Raw genomic sequence first — 16,675 nt, 5'->3', positions numbered from 1 at the left:
TCTACTAAAGGAAAATATGTATATATATATAATTTACATATAAATGTAAATTAAATATATATATATATATATTTGTTGTTTATATCTGAGGTTGTTATAGGTAGTGATATGTAAAACTTATAGGTAATACTGAACAGGAATCAGCATATGCCCCAAATCTGGCTCACTTCTTATTTTTATACATGAAGTTTACTTAAATATAGACATATTCTTATATATATATATATATTACCTACTATTGATTTTGTGAGCAACAATTGAATTGAGCAGCGCTGAGTTCACAACAGATACTGTATGGACTAAAGTACCTAAAATAAGTACTGTCTTGTCCTATACTGACCCCTATCACAACTGTAGGTACTAGGATTTAGAACTAAAAGGAGATAAAACTTATATTTCATTTTCCATTTACCATTAAGGAAACGGAATTAAAGTGTTAAAAAAAAAAAAAAAAAACGGCTAAATAAACGTGCCTAATTACTGTTTTGAGAACTCTAGCCTCTTGATCTTCATTTTCATCATTTCAGTATCTGTATCTACTTCTCAAATCTGTAAATATGGTCATTTAATAAACTGGTCATTCATATTTACATAAACTTTAAGCAACTTTGAGGAGATATCCCACATCCAACGGGCAAAGGAGAAGCCCCAACAAGATGGTAGGAGGGGAAAAATTATATTTAGAGTCAAACCCCATACCTGACCAGGACCCAGAGACCCCACAGAGACTAAGACAGAACTATGTTTGAGCGTCTCCTGCAGAGGTACGGGTCAGCAGTGGACCGCTGCAGGTGCAGGGGCTCTGGGTGCAGGAGATTGGGCATGGCATATGCCCTCTTGGAGGAGGTCACCATTAACCCCACCACAGAGCTGCCAGAACTTACAGAGGGCTGGGAAACAGACTCTTGGAGGGCACAAATAAAACCTTGTGGACACCAGGACCCAGGAGAAAGGAGCAGTGACTCCACAGAGACTGACCCAGACTTGCACGTGAGTGTCTTTGAGTCTCCAGCAGAGGCATGAGTCTCACTGCGGAGGCAGTGGCCTGCTGCAGGTTTGGGGGCACTGCATGCAACAGTGCCTGCATGGGACCTTTTTGAAGGGGGACACTCTTATCTTCATTACCTCCACCATAGTTTCAGCTCAGTTCAGTTCAGTTCAGTGGCTCAGCATAGTTTAGCCTCAAGTAAATAACAGGGAGGGAATACAGCCCCACCCATCAACAGAAAATTGTATTAAAGATTTACTGAACATGGCCCCACCCGTCAGAAAAAGACAGTCTCCCCCTCAGTCAGTCTCTCCCATCAGGAAGCTTCCAAAAGTCTCTTATCCTTCTCCATCAGAGGGGAGACACAATGAAAACCACAATCACAGAAAACTAACCGATCTGATCACTTGGACCACAGTCTTATCTAACTCAAAGAAACAACGAGCCATGCCATGTAGGACCACCCAAGACTGATGGCTCATGATGACAAAACGTGGCCCAATGAGGAAAGGAATGGCAAACCACTTCAGGATTCTTGCCTTGAAGACCTCATGAATAGTATGAAAGGCAGAAAGATAGGACACTGAAAGATGAACTCCCCAGGTCAGTAGGTGCCCAATATGCTACTGGAGATCAGTGCAGAAATAATTCCAGAAAGAATGAAGAGACAAAGCCAAAGCAAAAATAACACCCAGTTGTGCATGCTCAAACTACGGCACAACTGCTTTCATCTAATGCTCTAGCAAAGTAATCCTCAAAATTCTCCAAGCCAGGCTTCAACAGTATGTGAATCATGAACTTCCAGATGTTCAAGCTGTATTTAGAAAAGGCAGAGTTACCAGAACTCACACTGCCAACACCCATTGGATCATCAAAAAAGCGAGAGAGTTCCATAATAATATCTATTTCTGCTTTATTGACTATGCCAAAGCCTTTGTGTGGATGACAACAAACTATGGAAAATTGTTAAATAAATGAGAATACCAGAGCGCCTGACCTGCCTCCTGAGAAATCTGTATGCAGGTCAAGAAGCAACAGTTAAAAAAAAAAAAAAGAAGAAGAAGAAGCAACAGTTAGAAATGGACATGGAATAACAGACTTGTTCCAAATTGGCAAAGGAGTATGTCAAGGCTGTTATTTTCATGCTGCTTATTTAACTCATATGCAGAGTACCTCATTAGAAATGCTGGACTGGATGAAACATAAGCTGGAATCAAGATTGCTGGGAGAAATACCAATAACCTCAGTAATGGAGATGACACCACTATGTTGGCAGAAAGCAAAGAAGAACTAAAAGCCTCTTGATGAAAGTGAAAGAGAAGAGTGAAAATGTTGGCTTATAACTCAACACTCAAGAAAACTAAGATCTTGGCATCTAGTCCCATCACTTCATGGTAAATAGATGGGGAAACAATGGAAACAGTGAGAGACTTGATTTGTCTGGGTTCACTGCAGATGGTGACTGCAGCAATAAAAATAAAAGAGGCTTGCTCCTTGGAAGAAAATTTATGACCAACCTAGACAGCATATTAAAAAGCAGAGACAACCAACAGCGGTCTGTCTGTCTAGTCAAAGCTATGGTTTTCCAGTAGTCATGTATGGGTGTGAGAGTTGGATTATAAAGAAGGCTGAGTGCCAAAGAATTGATGCTTTTGAACTGTGGTATTGGAGAAGATTCTTGAGAGCGCCTTGGACAGCAAGGAGATCCAACCAGTCTGTCCTAGAGGAAATCAGTACTGAATATTCATTGAAAGGACAAATGCTAAAGCTGAAACTTCAATACTTTTGCCACTTGATGTGAAGAACTGACTCATTTGAAAGGACCCTGATGCTGGGAAAGACTGAAGGAAGGAGGAGAAGAGGACGACAGACAATGAGAGGGTTGGATGGTATCACTGACTAAATGGGCATGAGTTTGAGTAAGCTCTGGGAGTTGGTGATGGACAGGGAAGCCTGGTGTACTAAGCCTGGTGTACTGAAGTCCATGTGCGGCAAAGAGTCGGACATGACTGGGCGACTGAACTGAACTGAACTAACGAAAATCAACCTGTGGTAAAATAAGTACTCAGCAGGTGGAAAATACTTTATCACAACAGGATCTTGCCCAAATCCTAATAATTGTAAATATTGATTATTAAATTATTTAAAAATATGTGATGTGTCTTATATAGCAACTATTAAGAATATAATTAACATCTAAAAACAGTACTAATCTTTGGGGAAAGTAAAGGTTTTTCCACTATAATGCTTGACAATGCTTAAAATTATTTTTTTAAGTATAACTCACTTAGCATAGATAAAGAAATAAAGATAATAATATATTGTAATATTAACAACATGGAGGTAGAAATAAGTATTAGCATAGCTAAATAATATTAGGAAATTATTTCACCTCTTTGCCCTTATTATTCTTCAAGAACTCTACACTAATTCTATTTTCCATGGTGGACTTCATTTAAGTAGTTTTTATTTACTTTCATTTATTTAAGATAATTGAATATATATGTATTAGTTCATTATGATTTTTGTAAAATATACCACAGAGTGGGTGATGCAAGCAACAGAAATTTATTTTCTCACAGTTACTGAAGCTAGAGGTCTAAGATCAAGGTGTCATCTGGCTTGTTTCATTCTAAGTGCGCTCTCTCTTTCTTTGACTTGTAAACGGCCATTTTCTCCCTTTGTTTTCACTTGGTCTTTCCTCTTTGTGTGCACATGTCTGTGCTCAAAGGCACTCTTCTTATGAAGACACCAGTCATATTGGATTAAGACCCACTCATATTACCAAAAGACCTACTCATTTTATGCTAGTTATTTCTTTAAAGACCCTCAAATGCAGTCACATTCTGAGGTCCTGGGGTTAGGACCTCAACGTATAAATATGGCACACAATTCTGGTCATGATAATATATCCCCCTTATAATCCCACATTATCCAAATAGACATATTTGTACTACTTAAAATATATATACAAACATATAAAAGGAGAGGAGGGCGACAGAGGATGAACTTGTTAGATGGCATCACCAACTCAATCTGAGCAAACTCTGAAGATAGTGAAGGACAGTGAAACCTGGTGTACTGCAGTCCATGGGGTCGCAAACTGTCAGACCTGACTTAGTGAACAACAATAATGGAATGAGGTTAAGAAAAAAATAACTGAAGGGATATTTCACATATCTAAGCTTTAAGATATAGAGAAAAATATTATCACTGTAAAAAAAATTGAAAGGATGCTAAGATAAGCAAGTTAAGATATATGTGTGTATTTAAGGTATGCATTCTAAATCATATTTATAGTAAAGTTATCTATTGGGCCCCTGGAGAAGGAAATGTCAACCCACTCCAGCATTCTTGCTTGGAAAATTCCATGGACAGAGGAGCCTGGTGGGCTACCATTCATGGGGCCAGAAAGAGTCATACATCTGAGAGCGTATGCACGAACACATACATGACCTATGGGGCAGAAAATTACTGGATTTTTTGGTGTTTGAAATGATCCTTAAAATAATCATTGAATTTGAACTCTGCCAGTCCTAATGATCTGGAGAAAGAAATGGCAACCCACTCCAACACTCTTGCCTGAAAAATTCCATGGATGAAGTCTGGTAGGCTACAGTCCATGAGATTGCAAAGAGTTGGACAAGACTGAGCAACTTCACTTTCTTTCTTTCTATAGTTCCTTTAGGAGAAGGACATGGCAACCCACTCCAGTATTCTTGCTTGGACGACAATCCCATGGATGGAGGGGCCTGGTGGGCTACAGTCTATGGGGTTGCAAAGAGTCGGACACGACTGAGCAACTAATATGCACACACACAGTCCTAGTGATCAGTTTCTTCTATAAGATTTTTCCTTTCCTCATTCCAAATTTTAATCTCCCAATTATTTTTATGAATTTAAAGCTACCATGATCACAATTTTTTCACTAAAATTATCAGATAAAATTTTAAAAATAAATAAAAGCATAATAATATTTATTCCTATGTAAAAGGAAACTATTTCTTTCATAGGCCTAAGGTTATCTGTAAATGTAATTTCAGAGATCTACTATGGTTTACAATGTTTCAGATCTAGTTCTAACAATCCTATCTGTATCTTCTCAGATGGACTTTGTTCACTTTGTTATACTTTACTCTCATTAAGAGTTCTTTCTATATAGACAACATAGGTTATCCAGTACTATAATCATAGTTAGTTTTTCACAGTAAATATTGTTTTTCATTTAAAGCATAAAAATTTTCCAGAATATTTTCAAATGACACATTTGAAAATCATAATTGCATGATTATAATCATTCAAAACTAAAATTAGAGTCACCATACAAAGTCATTAACATCTTTGTTAAATACCCCTTGTGACATACCTAACACCATTTTGAGGACTCCTGTAGAGTTTCCTCTAAAGATCTCTAATTATCATGAATAAAATTTTATTTTATAAAATGGGAAACGAGGTGAAATGACTTACTCATATGCACATACCAGGAGAGCAGACTATTTCATGGGTCACTTGACTTCTTTTAAATTTTTATTGCATGACATCAAACAGCCTATTATATAACTATCCTAAGACAAATATCTTCAAATTATTTTAAAATGATCCTGGCCTTATTCATTGATATGAATATATCCCATTATGTACAAAATGAATATCCATGTTTGTTTAAAGTCAAAACTAACTTGTATGTAATTTCTGAGGTTCAGCCAAATTTTATATTAAACTTGGAGAAATAATTTATCCATTTTCAAAATTTTATTTAAGTAGAAATGCCCAATATGCAAGGAGCAAAAAAGAATTGATGTTTTTACAATGATGTACTATATAACACAATGTTGATGTGTGTTTAGTTTTTGACTGCTTGCTATATAAGCCTTTATTTGAATTAAAATGAAATGTTCAAGAAAGACTCTCTTTAATGATACTCACTCTAGATAGTTTCATAGCTTGTAACTACTGTATTATTTCAAAAACAAAAACAAAAAACTTAAAACCCTGCAGCTATCTGTAGCATTCAGAATCTTTGTTTTCATATGAAAAGGCATATCTGAGTACAGACAATAATCTTTTCAAGTTTTATGGTTGCTGTGAGCATTTGTTCCTACTGAGGATCAACTGCCTTGAGCTGCAAGGAAATCACAACCTTCAATCTGCCTGCTAAGAAGCAAATCCAAAATGGCAGAATAGACTTCTGTAATTCCTACGATAACTTGTAAAGGTCTTAACTGCTTGAAAATTCATCTTTTACAGGACAATATATGAAACTGTCAGAAAGAGAAATAAAACCAATTAAAGAAAGCAACTCCCCAACATAATTCAAAACTAAAATAATAGAGAGCAGTATTCATGCAAATGAGAGGGAAGAAAAATAATCTTCAAATTACAAAAAAAATCTGGCTTTTACAATATCATATTTAAGCACATTCTAATAAATATGTTTTCATATAATAAAGTTTTCCTGATGTGCCATTCAAAGAGAGTTTAGGACTTTCTACTGCACAATATATCCTTCAAGAATTGTTATTTTTGTAATGATAACTCTATATGCAAAACAGAAAAAGAGACACAGATGTACAGAACAGACTTTTGGACTCTGGGAGAAGGCGAGGGTGGGATGTTTTGAAAGAACAGCATCGAAGCATGTATATTATCAAGGGTGAAACAGATCACCAGCCCAGACTGGATGCATGAGACAAGTGCTCGGGGCTGGTGCACTGGGAAGACCAAGAGGGATCGGGTGGAGAGGGAGGTGGGAGGGGGGATCGGGATGGGGAATACATGTAAATCCATGGCTGATTCATGTCAATGTATGACAAAACCCACTACAATATTGTAAAGTAATTAGCCTCCAACTAATAAAAATAAATGGGAAAAAAAATGACAATTGTTATTTTATGACAACAGTACAGTTATTTTTTTAATTCTCTATTATACTATACCATAATCTATCTTATATGTAAAATTCAATGCATAGAGAGTCTAGATAAATATCACTAAAATACTAATGACAACAATGCAACTTAAACTTTTATATTTGTATTATTGCAAATTGATTTTTATCAGATTGATTTTTCCTTACAAAACAAATAAAAATCTAGTATATGAATCCTAAATATAGATCTCTAACTCTAGTATATTTCTAAACCTCAGACTCATAAACTCTTATTTATATGAATATTCATGTTGATAAGTGTAATGGGCATTTCAAAGTTAACATTACAAAACTCTTTACTTCTACCATTAAGTTTGTTTCTCCTGCAATATCCCCCATCCCAGGAAGTGGAAACTTCAACCTTCCAGTCTCCTGGATAAATATCTTGGAGTCATCATTCACTCCTGTTTTAAGCAAACATCCCAGATTTAAACTTTTACAACTTTATGTCAACTTTAACTTGGAATATATCCAAAATCACCACTTTTCCCTCCTCTACGGCTGGCATTTTAATCTGTGCCACCATAACCTCTTGCGTAAATGTCCTAATTGGTTTCCATGTCCCTACTCTTGTTCTTTTGTGGTTTATAGACAACACTGCAAACAGTGATAACCTTTAAAAATATAGATCAGTTTTTCATATCCACTGTTCACAGTCATCTGAAGTGGATTGTAAAGTTAATCAGCATAAAATTCCAGATCCTTATCATCATATACTGCAGAGGCTACCCTATATCCATGTTTGCCCATTCTAGTCTTTTTTCATTAATAGAATTCTGATTTTACTTGACGTGTTCTATGATTATCTGCATAACTTCATTTTTTATCATACCTTGCAGAAGTAAGACAGAAGTTAGGTCAGGTATTTTTGTGGTAGTTTCAGGAATGTTTCTACAGTAATAGTTTCAGTTGGAACTGCTGTTTTGTCTTTGGTCTTTCCTCATTTCAGTGTTTTGCAATGTGGATGCATCATTTAACCTTGGCAGCTATCTCATAAGGATAGAGATCACTTTCTATAAGATAATGTAGATGATAACTAGAATCCCTCTGAATATCTAATGAAAACCTAAATCCATCATAACAGCCCTGGACTTCTTTTTATACAATAAATTTTCCAGAAATATATATTTAAAAATGAATTACATTGCCATTTGAATTTTCTATTACATGTGGCTGAGTTCAGTCCCTCGTGGATATACATAGTCTTCAAAGCTCTAGATTTATCTTTCCCTAATGCCCTGGGTAACACCTTCCTATATTAGTTTGCTAGTGCTACCAAGTACCGAGTGGTTTAAAACAACAGAAACTTAATACATCACAGTTGTAGAGTCTAGAAGACAAAAGTCTAGGTTCTCCAGTGTCATATTTTCTCTGAGACTACAGATAGAATCTTTTCTTGCTATTTACCAGTTTCTGGTAGTACCCATCAATGTTTAGCATCCCTTGGCTTGCAGTTACATCTGGAGAATCTCTGTACAGAACCATCTTCATATCACCCTCCCTCTGTGAATATCTGTGTCTATCTCCAAATTTTCCTTTTTTTATGTGGACACCAATCATAATGGATTAGGACTCATCCTATTGACTTCATCTTAACTTGAATATCTGCTAAAACCCTATCCCTAAATAGGTTCACTTCACAGATTCTGACTGTAAGGACTTCAGCATATCTCTTGGGGATTACAACTCAACACACGTCACTGTCCCTGGTAATGTTTTAACCTGTTCTTCACTCTAAAACAACATGATGACATTCTTTGTTGAGAATCCAATATATGTCTTTGCCTTAGAGCCTGTAGAGTTGAATAGACACCCCACAAAAGATAAAGATTCTAATTCTTGGAATCTGTGAATGTGGCCTTCTTTGGAAAAGGGATCTTTGTAGATGTAATGAAATTAATGGTCTCAAAGTGAGATAATCCTCGACTATATGGGTGGGTCCTAGTGCCAACAAAAATGTCCTTATTAGAGACGTGGAGGAGGACACAGAGATGGCAGTAAGAGAACAGAGAGAAGGAATTGGTGTTATGCAGTCATAAGGCAAGGAATGCCTGGTGACAGTACTGATTGGAAGGGACAAACATGGTGTCAGGAGAAGTATGATACTACTGACAACTTGATCACTGACTTCTGGCCTCTAAAACTATGAAACAGCAAATACCTATCCTTTTAAGTCATCCAGTTTGTAGGAATGGGTTAGCATCCTCAAGAAACTAATACAGACCTTTTGCCCTCATTCTTCCCTTTTCCAAGAACAAATTTATCTTATGTATTTTGCTACATGATTTGCTGCCTAAGTACATTCAGATCTGAGGTGTTTTTTTTCATTTCTTGTTTTACTGTAACTTTCACACATCACATATCTCTGTTATTTTGTGTCTGTATCATTCATTAAAATAGAAGATCCATAAAAATTGAGACACCATTATCATCAGCTTTTAGAAGATGTCTATATCAGAGTAGGCACACACTAAATATCCAATTTATCTAATGGACTAATTTGGAATTAATAAGTATTGATTAAACTAATGAATAAAACTGAAAAACTAAACTAACCTCTACATTTGTGCTTTTAATTAGTATGATTTTAATCACTAGAAAAGACAAGTCTTGAGTTTCATAATTGCATTTCAGTGTATCCTTTATGATGTTAAGGAACAGTACCACCAATAATATAGAATGGATAGGGAGATAAGAACACTTTACAATTAACTTTCAATTTATTTATATATTTTCACTTTCCAAACTACAATTTCTTCATAATTTAGAAGGAAAGGATATTGAATTTAGGCAAATATTCTTTTAAAAATGTACAGCATATAGATTTTTATATACAAAGTAAGCTAATTTTGTGAAAAAGGTCAGTTATTTGTTTTTTAAAATAGCTACACAAAAATAAATTTGCTTACATCAGTGCCATGTAGCTCACATTATATATGTAACCTTTCATTTGCCACTTTGGTTTTAACTCTATTAATGGTTTTAAGACATGACTTGGCAAAGTACAGATAGGTAAAGGAAGAGTACACAGAAAACAGAATTGTCAGCCAAGAAGCTTTTAGAATCCTGAAAATAGAGTATCAGTAGAAGATTATTTTGAGTAAATAATATGAATGAAAAGTGAAAATGAAGTCGCTCAGTCATGCCCGACTCTTTGAGACCCCATGGACAGTAAGTAGCCCGCCGCAAGCTCCTTCGTCCATGGGATTTTCTAGGCAAGAGTACTGGAATGGGTTGTCATTTCCTTCGCCAGGGGATCTTCCCAACCCCGAGATCGAACCCAGATCTCCCGCATTGTAGACAAGACGCTTTACTGTCTGAGCCACAGTGAAGTATAAATATTACTGAATAGGCATATGCATCTTCAGCAAGTGTGTAATACAATAAAGAGGATACGATGCCTATGCTAAAGTGATAGACTTTAAGAAAAATAAAATATCTTGAAATGACTTTGGAAAATATCCTTATATATAGCTAAATTAGGGCTTCCGTCATGGCTCAATCAGTAAAGAATCTGCCTGTAATGCAGGAGACCCGGGTTCGATCTCTGGGTCCAGAAGATCCCCTGGAGAAGGAAATAGCAACCCACTCCAGTGTTCTTGCCTGGAAAATCCAAAGGACGGAGGAACTTGGTGCCGGCTACTTACTGTCCCTGGGGTCGCAAAGAATCGGGCACGACTTAGCGACTAAACCACCACAGGTAATTTAATCAATGGTAACATTGTCCTTGTTTTATAGTGTATTCTATGCATCAAAACTTATTTAAGAAGTCTGAAATTCAAATTAAGGAAATTGATATTGTATTGGCGTATCAAAATATTGTGGAACTTAAGAAGTAGTTAAGTAGAAAGTCTATAATATTTTCATCTACTTCAAGTAGTATGTATACTATATTACTAGGAATGTGCTATTTAACTGAGAAAATTCTATATAAACAGTTAAAATTAAATTTTTAACACATAGCAACTTTCCAGGAGGTTCTCAAAAATTCTGTTTAAAAAAAAATTAAGTCAATGTGTGGCAAAACCAATACAATGTTGTAAAGTAGAATAATTTAATTTAAAATAATTTAAATTAAAAAAAAAGAAAAGAAAAAAAGCTTTATTCTTTGAAATGTCCAAGCATGAGTCCCAAAAAAGCATTCTTTTAAAGAAATCATTTTTTAAATTATCTTAATTGGAGGCTAATTACTTTACAATATTGTAGTGGTTTTTGCCATAAATTGACATGAATCAGCCATGCGTTTGTATGTGTCCCCCATCCTAAACCACCTCCCACCTCTCTCCCCATCCCATCCCTCAGGGTTATCCCAGTGCACAAGCCCTGAGTGTCCTGCCTCATGCAATGAAACTGGACTGGCGATCGATTTCACATATGGTAATGTATATGTTTCAGTGCTATTCTCTCAAATCATCCCACCCTCCACTTTCTCCTACAGAATCCAAAAGTCTGTTCTTTATCTGTGTGTCTCCTTTGCTGTCTTGCATATAGGGTCATCGTTACCATCTTTCCAAATCCCATATATATGCGTTAATACACTGTATTGGTGTTTTCCTTTCTGATGTCACTCTGTATAATAGGCTCCAGTTCCATCCACTTCATTAAAACTGATTCAAACGCATTCTTTTTAATAGTTGAGTAATATTCCATTGTGTATATATACCACAGCTTTCTTATCCATTCATCTGCCAGTGGACATCTAGGTTGATTCCATGTCTTAGCTGTTATAAACAGTGCTGCGATGAATGTTGGGGTACATGTGTCTCTTTCAATTTTGGTTTCCTCGGTGTGTATGCACAGCAGTGGGGTTGCGGGGTCATACTACAGATGGTGACTTCAGCCATGAAATTAAAAGACGCTTACTAATTAGAAGGAAAGTTATGACCAACCTAGATAGCATATTAAAAAAGCAGAGACATTACTTTGTCTCTTCTAGTCATCTAGTCAAGGCTATGGTTTTTCCAGTGGTCATGTATGGATGTGAGAGTTGGACTGTAAAGAAAGCTAAGCGTTGAAGAATTGATGCTTTTGAACTGTGGTGTTGGAGAAGACTCTTGAGAGTCCCTTGGACTGCAAGGAGATCCAACCAGTATATCCTAAAGGAGATCAGTCCTGGTTATTCACTGGAAGGATTGATGTTGCAACTGAAACGCCAACATTTGGCCACCTGATGTGAAGAGCTGACTTATTTGAAAAAACCCTGATGCTGGGAAAGATTGAGGGCAGGAGGAGAAGGGGACGACTGAAGATTAGATGCCTGGATGGCACCACTAACTCTATGGACATGAGTTTGGGTAAACTCGGGGAATTGTTGATGGACAGGGATGCCTGGCATGCGGCAGTCCATGGGGTTGCAAAGAGTCAATACAACTGAGAGACTGAACTGAACTGAAGTGAACGACAGTTTTATTTCCAGTTTTTTTAAGGAATCTCCATACTGTTCTCCATAGTGACTGCACTTAGAAATAATTTTTTTAAATGTTTTATAAAGTTATATGGATGTGTGTACCCTATGATTCTGTGCATATTATAGAAGTTTTAATGAACAGTGACTGTTATTTCATTTGGTAATTATTTTTTAAAAATTATTTTAATAGAAAAATTTCACTCATGATCTTAAAATATATCTTACACATCTTTACCAGTTAAAAAAAAAAGGATAAAAAGGATAAATATTTATCTTCCTAAATCACAATTAATATAATAATTTGGCATGTAAGATGAGAGCTTGCTATTTAAAGTAAATATAATTTTAAAATTATATGTTGAAGTACATTAATCAGAATTTTATATTAATATTTTCCTTACAGTGAAGAATTAGTATATGAAAGTGGTCTTCATAGAAGAGTCTAAATATATCATCAAAGCTCTTTTTGTGAGATAAGTAGATAGAAATATTATGTACACATTTATGGGCAAAAGCACACATAAATGTATCATATATTGAACGCCTTTTTTTCTCATTTTCATTGTTTTTTAAAGTAGAAACTAGAATAATTTAGAGTGAATTATTACATACCATCAGAGACAACACTAAAGACACAAGTGTTTTCATGCCCGTTGTATGGGAGCCAGAGCTATTCAGTTTTGCTTTAAGCTGCTTCTGTAAAAACAGCCCAGAAGACTGCTTTCTTATACCACTTGGGGGTACCTCTCATAGTATGTATTAATTTATATTGTCAGGAAGTTTTGGAAGTCAGCCATTTGCCATATTTCCAAGTAAAAATTGTACAGCTACTGATATTACAAGTGGAAAGTAGTTACAGAAAACTAGAAACCATGAAAAGTAATAGTTAATTCACATTTTTCCTAAAAGTGAATTCATTTTTTCATAGAATTTATAAGTGAAGAATTAAGGGTAGATAAAATTTTTAACTTGGGAGTCTAATTTTAAGTCTTATTTGAGAAATCAGCCTGTGTATTAATGAAGTTTTATTCTAATGCAGAATATGTTTAAAATTTGGATCTAGAGATCCAGTAAATGGATCCCACTTATCGTCTGTTCAATAAATGGGACTGCTAAGAAACTTTGCTTGTTCAAGAATTCCCAGTCAATCTGTACCAAGGTATATATAACTATTAGTATATTTTCAGTGTCATTGGCAAGAGTCCCATAAACTATCATTACCATTCAAACGTATACAGTTAAAATATTTAAAATGTAAATTAAAAGGGAAAATAAAGGAAAAAAATTATATCTATGACCTGAATTGCTGACACAGGATATCATTTTCATAGAGTTTACAAAGCATTTTGTTCAATCTTAGTATCCCAAATTTCAGAGATAATTAATCTATTTCAACTTTCATACCTTCTTCTAACCCAGTTTAAGCCAGTTCCCATAAGAAATATTAACCCTCATTTTTATTGAAAATTTCATATCTTTAAATTATCCCATTGATTTGATAATTACATTCTTTACCTCTGGAAAATTCTTCTGTTAACTTCACTAGAAGAAAGAGAACAATATAAGGATGCATTATGATTTCAGACTCATGCATTGAAATGATGATTATTTATAAGTTGCACTTGTGACTTAAGTATTATTTTAATGTCATTGAATATGTTATTTATTTTTAAACAAATATATAGAAAAGAATTATAGTCTTCAAAGTAATCACCCTGAGAATCTTTAAATCCACTGATATCCTTGTCAGTTACAGACACTATATTTCAATGTATGAGTTTTGTTTATTATTTTAATTTTTTTAAAGGTCTGACAGTATCAGTAATTCTTCCTTTGAGAATGAATCTGGTTTTTGAGAATGAAAATGTAACAGCTGAATAAGTTTATGATGGAAATAAATAATGCAAAGTAACGACGTATGCATTCTTGGAGATAACAGTATTAAGAATACAGTAGAAGTAGAGTTTAATCCTATGGCTATAAATAAAAATGTTATGACTTTAAACAATTTAAATAAACTTTCAAGTTCAGTTTCTTCTGCAAAATAAGACAGTTCATGTCAATTGTGTTTTTTGTTCTTAAAGGCTGAATTTAAAAATGTGAAATGACCTATTGCATGTAAAATAGATTGCATTTATCTGAATATTGCCAGATTGCAAGAAATGCTATACCTATTAGAAAAGATGAAAAGTGAAAGTTTCTTGTAATTTTTCCTCCTTTAAAACTGTTTATATATATACTATACAGATACTATATATATATACATATTTATATATTTATTTTTCTTTATTTATTATATATATTTTTATTTTAGTAATATATATATAATTCTAGAGAAAAACAAAGAAGAGACAGAAATTTTTAACACATGAAAGATTTTTTTTTTTTTTAATCTTCTGGACAAGACAAAGAAGAAGAACCAGAATTACCATTCTGACTTAAACAAAGAGAAATCTGGATGACATCAGAAAAACTATCTTCAAATATTAAATAATAAGGAGCACAAAACATGAGTCCCAGATAAATGAGGCATAAAAAGGTAAGTCTTGTCATTGTAAACCTTACATACTGCCTGCAGGCAGTTTTAAACCCTTAATGAGAAGGTGGAAAGCTCAGAGAGAATTTTTTCACAATAATATTTAATGACCAATAAGGCAGAAGACCAACTCCGGGAGTTGGTGATGGACAGAAAGGCCTGTCATGCTGCAGTCAATGGGGTCACAAAGAGCCGGATAAGACTGAGGGACTGAACAGATCTGAACTGAAAGCAGAAAACCAGTAAAGATGTAAAAGACCAGAAAATTTTGCCCCAATTAATATTTCTAGAATACTGCAAGCAACTTCAGTATAATACATATTTTCCCCAAGTTAAATGGAATATGGACTAGATCATGATGGACCTTAAGAATCAGGTTGGTACTTGGGCTTATCCTTAAGCAAAGGGATGACAGTGAAACCCCCGTATTTTTACTCCCATGCAGGTCATGAAAGATTATACACACAAAATAAATCCATTTCTTGAAAGTCTATGATTTATATATGCCAAATGAGACATCAAGACATCAAGGTCATTGTATCATCTCCTCATCTGATAATCATACCAGGAAGCCCACATGTGTAGCTCTTTAAACAGCTTTAGAAAAAAAAAGTGAATACCTGTTTGGCTAGTTCTACATCATAATATTAACAAGGAACTCTGAAACAAGGCGAAATATCTTCTGTTTCATGCTTTATAATAATGATAATCAAATCCTAAGAAGAAAAGAGAAGGATATTAGGAGTGATTATTTTAGGCTAGGAATTATCAGCTAGTCTCACATTCCATTATAGGGATATAATGTACAGAGGGCTATAAAGTACAGAATGAAAAGGCTTTCCCTTTTACCTCAGAATTTTAAGAAGTATTGTTTATCTTTATTTCCAACTCTTTCCCCAGATGTCTAACTACAACCTTCTCAAAATTTGATGGCATTTCCTTAAATATTTCTGTCTTTGTTATTCCATGTTGATAATTTTTGACTAATAGATTTCATCTAATTTTCAGATGCATTGTTATTCTTTGAAAAGAACTGACATGATAATAAACATCTGTATTTTTATCAGTGACTCAGGAATGCTAAGGAGGGTCTATAAAATGTTAGGAATCTACTTTAGCATTATTTTAACAGTATCACATATTTATTTGATTTTTATTGACAAATATTATAATATATATATTTTTGTTTATTGGTTGGGTTTGAGGGAAGTTTTATCCTGATACTGAGTCATTGCATAGTTAACTATTCCTGAACTCATAATTTTAATTGTTGTTAAACCCAGAGTAATGTGCCATGATATCTTTCTAACTTAAAATTTTCTGACTTATTGCATTTCCTTTAACTTTTCAGAACAACAGCATTTTGCTTTTCCAATGCTTCTATTTAACAAGTTTGAAAAGCTGAGATTTTGTACTTAGTCTGTTGAGGAACTTTGAACCCAACCTACTTCAATAATGGCCAGCTGACTGAGGTCTGTCTGGAGGACCTAATTGCTATGAGCAAAGAACAGTGGAAGATAGCAGCTCAATTAGTATGCAAGAGGCAGTATAAGAATTGTGACATGCACAGTGAAAGCAGAAAACAGCAAGCGGACAGTTCAGAGCTAGTCATTCAAATGGACTCAAGGTCACTTCCTTTTGTCTATGTTTCTTACAAAGAGCTACTCAGAGGTAGGGGAAGGAAGAAATGAATTTTTCATGAAATATAATGCCTGAGGAAAAGGAAGAAAATGTCTATTCCACTGTGTAGACCTAGAGAAAAGCAAAGGCCGGTAGACTACAAAATTTCCTGGGTGAAGCTTGACTCTTTCT

Source organism: Muntiacus reevesi, chromosome 21 (genome assembly GCF_963930625.1).
Source record: "Muntiacus reevesi chromosome 21, mMunRee1.1, whole genome shotgun sequence".
NCBI classification, from domain to species: domain Eukaryota; kingdom Metazoa; phylum Chordata; class Mammalia; order Artiodactyla; family Cervidae; genus Muntiacus; species Muntiacus reevesi.
The sequence above is the reverse complement of the archived record's forward strand: the minus strand, read 5'-3'. Positions refer to the sequence as shown.